Genomic DNA, 6,243 nt, shown 5'->3' on the forward strand with positions numbered 1-6,243 from the left:
GGAAACACTTCTATTCAGCAGCCTCTGAACTGTCTCTGGTTTCGCCCCTCCAGCCCATCCCCCACACAGCTGCAGGAGGGATCTTTCTAAAATGGGCATGGACACAGCACTCTTCTAATCCAAGAACTTTGGGGTCTCAGTTGAGAGAACTAAGGTTCTGAGATTTGAAGTAACTTGCCCAATGTCCACCAAATGAGTAAAGTGCAGAGCTAAACCCAGATTTGTCTGATTTTAAAGCTCAAACCGTCTCCAGTATTTTGATTTTGGACAAGTTGGATCTGGAGTGTCCGCAGATCCTCAGGAGGAGTGATTCAAGAGTTTGTGGGTCACACTGATGCCCTCCCCATGAAGGTTTCAGTGCGGTAACTGCTTCAGCAATAAGCAAGAACTAGAAGGCTGGGAGATCAACTCCATGTAGGACAGAGATGACCTTGATGGTTCCCTCCAACTTGGTATCTGGGGTCCCAGTTGGTGGACTTTGATCCAGAGAGCAGCAACATCAGAACCCCAGAACTCTCTGCCTAAACTCTCTTGATGCCAGAAAGACACAACAGAGTGGTAAGTACTTGACCCAGACTGGAAGGACAGAGGAGGGCTGCCAGGAAAGGATTCTGGGACAAAGGGAATTCCCTGGCTGTTCCGTGGTTAGAACTCTGCACTTTGACTGCTGATGGCCTGGGGTTCAATTCCTGGTTAGGGAATTAAGATCCCACAAGCTGTGTAGTCAAAAATAAATAAATAAAGTTCTTACAAGCATTCATTCATCCATTCCACAAATATTTCTTGGTTGAGCCATGTGCCCTATGCTTTAATCATACTGAACTTCTCACTGCTCCTAACACAATAAACAAACGCTCTATGCTCATCCAGCCTTAACATATATACACAGTTCTATGGGAAACCATGGCAATAAGTCAGTCTAGGTGTGGGATGGAGAAAGGGCTTGTGAAGGAAGGCTTCCAGGAGGAAGTGTTAACCGAACTGTTACCAGAAACATGTATAGAGTTAACTGGGTTAGGAACAGGGAACAGGGAAGTGGTTTAGATAGAGGAACAACATGTGTAAAAGTTCAAAGGCAAGATAGCATGGTGCATTTGGATAACTGGAAGAAGCTTCTCACAGCAGATTCTTACATGTTCTTCAAATATGTCCTCTCTCCTTATAGAGCTGTTCCCAGTTATTCCAAGGAGACTTGCATCCTCTCCTGTTCCCTGAAGACTTACAATGTCTCTTTTTAGTGGATTCATTATATTGTCATTTATCTGGATTGTAATATTTTGTGTGTATTTGTCTTTTCTCCTAAAGACTATAAGTTCCTTGAAGGCAGGGAACTATGTCTGATTCTGCTTTGCGACAGCAACTAGTAAATACTGCTACTATCCCCTTCTATCGCCAAATGAAAGCAGATATTTTTTCTGCTCAAAACTGAGAGAAGACTGGAGTGCTGTCCCTTCCACTCAGGGACCCCTGATTACAACTTAGAACCCACTAGCTCAGTGTTACATGCTCAGTTTCCCTTAGACCTTCCTACTTTCCCCTTTCTTTTGTTCACTCCCTTGTACCATCTGTGAGTACCTGTCCATCTCCTCCCCAGACTGCAAGTCCTGGGAGAGCATGAATCAGGATGGATTAATACCCTGGCTCCTCAGTGTCCTAGTACAATGCCTAGCACATGAGGAGTGCTTCTCCTTAATCACATGTGAAGGACAAATATGAAGAACAAAGAGTCTGAATAATACATTCAGGGTGATTACAGACTCTAATTTAACTCAAAGACATCCCATTAAAAAATTCTTCTTTCCTGGTAGCAATTTTCTATTTGGGGCCAGTGACTTGGTTTATTGAAAGACCTTAAAGTGCTGTCAACTTGAGCCAAAGAAGGTTCAGAAAGCCTTTTCTTGGCAGGGACTCAATCCTTTCCTTCTATTATGTCAGTTGCTTTAAACAAAAAGGGATTTAAAAAATCTTTTTTAATTGATTCTCTTGTAAACACTCAAAGAAAGAATGTGTGTTCTGTGGCTGGGCTGTGATTGACTCTAAGAATAAACTGGAGGTCTCTTAATTGTAAAGACACGAAATGTCTGAACCTTTCCTCCTACATATTGAGTGTAATTGGCAATAATTTCCCCCTCCCCCACTCCCTGATTGAGAGACAGCTCACTTCCTATTAGAAGAAAACCAGATCACTAACCTGGGAACCTGAGTCTTGGAAAGAGTTTACTTTACTAGAGCATGCTTCCAGAGGGAGTAGAAAGCAGGAAGCCTGCATTTTCTCTCTGCTTCAGTCCACCTGGTACCTGGACTTATCACCACACTTATGATTGGCCTCAGCTTTCCCTCTTTCCTCTTGGGACACTTCACAGCCTTCGAAATATTTGGGCAGATGTTTCCTGTGGAAAATATTCCAGAGGGCTGCCCTTGGTTATGTGAGTTTCTGGTAGAAGTATCAAAGGTTTGAAGCTGGGCCGTGTATTGAGATCCTAGGAGGTATATTGTACTTCTAAAAGATCTGTTGTAATAGTAGAAAATTCCTTCTTAGAAATTTCTTCACATTGCCAACAATCAAACCTCTTTTCTTCAGCAGGCATACTTTGAAATTTGTCATCCTCCTGACCCCACCATTTATTGACTATATGGTTTGGGACAAGCTGCCCAAACATCTCCAAAACTCAATTTCTTTTTCAGAAATAAAAGTTGCTTTTGAAATAACAAAGTCGTTATGAGGTGGAGAAATAGGCATGTGAAAGATCCTGGCACATAGTAATCACTAATAAATTATAACAATTATTAGTGTTATACCTTGACACCAAAGGGTCAGTTTGGTTCCATATAAACACTTCAACTGGAGTTAGAGTATTCCTCTAGGCTTCCCTTCCTGCCTGCTGCTTTGTACCACCTAGTCTATTCTTTCCTGGGGTCCTGCTTGGCTTCGCATCTTGACTCTTCCTTCTCATCTTGCTCTGTTTACATGTAGTAATCTTGTTCCAATGCCTGGTTTGTAACTGACCATACAATATTTGATCAATCACTAAATGTATTTAGGGTTTGTATTAGTTTGCTAGGGCTGCTTAATAAAACACCACAGACTAGATGGCTTCAAGAATAGAAATTTAGGGACTTACCTGGTGGTACAGTGGTTAAGACTTTGCTTTCCAATGCAGGAGGGTACAGGTTTGATCCCTAGTTGGGGAGCTAAGATCTCACATGCCTTGCGGGCAAAAAACCAAAACATTAAAAATAAAAACCAAAAAACTAGAAGCAGTACTGTAACAAACTCAATAAAGACTTCAAAAAAAGGGTCCACATCTAAAAAAAATTTAAAAAAAAAAAAGAACAGAAATTTGTTTTCTCACACTTCTGGAAGCTAGAAGTCCAAGATGAAGGTATCTGTAGGGTCTGGTTTCTCCTGAGGCCTCTCTCCTTGTCTTACAAGTGGCCACCTTCTCATTGTATCCTCACACGGTGGTCCCTCTGTCCACATATGCCCACAGTGACCTTGTGTCCAGATTTCCTTCTCTCAGAAGGACAGATTGAATTAGGCCTATCTTAACGGACTCATTTAAACTTAATCACATCCTTAAAGGCTCTGTTTCCTAATATAGTCACATTCTGAGGTACTTCAACATAGGAAGTTTCACAGAAGACAGAATTCAGCCCATAACAGGGTTCTAAGCAGCAAGCAACAGAAACTGACTCATTGATTTCAGCAGGAAAACAAATTATTAAAAGCACATTAAAAAGGTGGAGGTGGGAGGGCCATTGAGGATTTCACAGAATCACAGCAAAGGCACGGAAAATACACAGCAGTGAGAAAAGGTGAGGCGGTGAGTAACTAACCCACAACACAAACCACATCACCGAGCCAGTCTGGTGAGAGCACTGCTGCCGGGACCAGTGGAATTGCCATCTCTGAATCCTGTATGCTGCCACGGTCCCCACCCTCCAGAAACTCAGCATGCCTGCTGCTGCTCCCACTTTGCCACCAGAATGGATTTTCTGTGGCCCCTCCTCCTCTGGGTCACCAGCCCCAGATTCAAAGTTTGGGGTGACTATGTCTGATTGGAGGACACAAGCCCTTACTTAGTTGCAAATGACGCTGGGGAAACAATCATCTTGTGTTTTCTGACTCGATAAGGCTCTGCCTTCCACCAAGACTCAAGGAGTCTCCCAATATAAAGAGGAGGCTCAGAGGTGAGAAGTGGCCTCCTGATCTAAGGATAGAGATTGGACACAAGGTTCCACAACACAGAGACATACCCCCACATGCACTGAATTCATTAGTTTCTTCATTGATATTCTCAATCTCTTTTGGAAGTTTCTTAAACTGCCCAGCCCTGTGCTAGGCAGAGGTGGGAGATGAAAAAGGAGAAGCCATGTCTGTGCTCTTTTTTTCTTTGCCGTGCTTGCTGCTTGCAGGATCTCAGTTCCCCCAACAGGGATCCAACCCAGGCCACAGCAGTGAAAGACCAGAATCCTAACCAGTGGGTCTGTGTTCTTAAGAAGCTTATAATCTGGCTCTGGAGAAAAAAAGGCCTGCAGTGGAGCTAAGAATGTGGTCCCAGGAAAGGTCTGCTGGTCACCTGGATTCATTTTCACAGACTGGTACATTACCAGGGTCCAGCATCCTGACAGGCTCAGAACTTTGATGTTTATGGCACTTGACAATGACTACATCTCTCAGATTAGAGACATATCTCAGACCCACATTAACAAAGATCACTATACCTGATGCATAAACCAGGGGTCCATTTAGTAATTCTCAAAAAGAAAGTGCTATTTTCAAAGCCAATTTAATTTGCAAAACAGACCAGAATATTCACATCAGAAGATCCATGCATTTTCTAATGGGGAGCCAAGTATCAGAGGGTAGCCTGGTGGTAGGTCTGGAATCGGAGGAAAGGGTGTGAGTCAATCTCAAGAGAGACCTCTCCATCACTCTACTCATTTCAGCTGTTTCTCAACCCTGATTGCACTTTAGAAGCATCTGGGGAGATTTCTTAAGCACTCATGCTTGGGCCCTCTCTTCGAGATTCTGATTCAGTTGGTTATGCACCTTGCTGTGCTGTGCTCAGTTGTGTTCAACTTTTTGCAACCCCCTGGACTGTAACCCTCCAGGCTCCTCTGTCCATGAGATTTCCCAGGCAAGTATACTGGAGTGGCTTGTAATTTCCTCTTCCAAGGGATCTTCCTGACCCAGAAATCGAACCTGCGTCTCCTATGTCTTCTGCATTGCAGACGGATTCTTTACCACTGAGCCACCAGGGAAGCTCTTTCAGTTGGTTATGGCCAAGCCCAAATAGGAATCTTACTTTAAGAGTAGCTGAGGCAAGTCTAATATGCAGCAAAGGGCTGTTTTCTAGGTCTTGTCAAGAAAATCATATTGTTAACATTGCTTAGCTAAAATTTCTTACCCCCGGGTAGTACCTGGAGAGACACCTGTGACTTTACCTTTTCAGGTTTCCGTGGTTGACCATTCTTGTTTTTCTATTCACACAGATGTTCTCCAAACAGGATATAGTACAGTTGAAAATGATTTCCACTCATTAAATTGCAGTCAGTTTCTAGGAACACTTCCAGATCACCTTGGCATCTTGGTCTGAGAGTTTTGAGTGTTTCCAAACTTCTCTGACAGTTTTACACACAGGCTCTTAGTTTCCTACAGATGTTTAATTTCACTTATGGAGAGTGGATTTTATTTCAGGGGCAACTTTATTCTCTGTCTTTTTGAGGATGCCTCATTGTTTGTCATCAAGTATCCAGAAAATAATCTAAGGCTGTGGAAATTCAAAGAGAAAGTTGTAGTACAGTGAATTAACTCTGATTATTATGCACACAGTGGTGGCTCAATGGAAAGAACCAGAGAGGTTTTGATCTTCTGGGGATATGTGACTTTGGGCAAAAGGCTATCATCCTGAGCTTCATCTGCAACTTAGCCTTTAGAGTTGTGGTGAGCAATAAAGATACTGTATGAAAAATCCTTATCATGATGTAGGCACTCAATGAAAATAACTTTTAATATTGATATTATTGACAGAATCTGTTTTTCCAAAGTTAGGGAGTATTTCCTCAGAACCAAACTCCCTCTCCAGTTTTTTAGAACAGTAATTTTGTCATGATTTAAAAATAGTAATATATGCTTATAAAAAATTCAAGCAATACAGAAAAAATACCAGGAAGAAAGTAACATATCACTCTTAATTCTAACACTCAAAATAACATCTTTAACTTATGGTGAAAATCATT

General features: G+C 42.2%; 1 long non-coding RNA gene across 2 annotated transcripts; it reads right to left on the reverse strand.

Annotated features, from left to right (window-relative positions):
* Positions 1 to 3,151: 3,151 nt before the first annotated feature.
* On the reverse strand, positions 3,152 to 4,897 carry LOC123334121. 2 transcript variants are annotated; one of them, XR_006551913.2, is made up of 3 exons: positions 4,726 to 4,897; positions 3,354 to 3,511; positions 3,152 to 3,208 (listed from the first exon to the last, which is right to left on the reverse strand). It is a non-coding gene; the product is annotated as an uncharacterized LOC123334121 (long non-coding RNA). The 2 variants fall into 2 exon arrangements; XR_006551912.2 differs by having other exon boundaries at positions 4,258 to 4,897.
* Between the last annotated feature and the right edge of the window lie 1,346 nt (positions 4,898 to 6,243).

The sequence above is a fragment of the Bubalus bubalis genome, chromosome 6 (assembly GCF_019923935.1).
Source record: "Bubalus bubalis isolate 160015118507 breed Murrah chromosome 6, NDDB_SH_1, whole genome shotgun sequence".
Taxonomy (NCBI): Eukaryota; Metazoa; Chordata; class Mammalia; order Artiodactyla; family Bovidae; genus Bubalus; species Bubalus bubalis.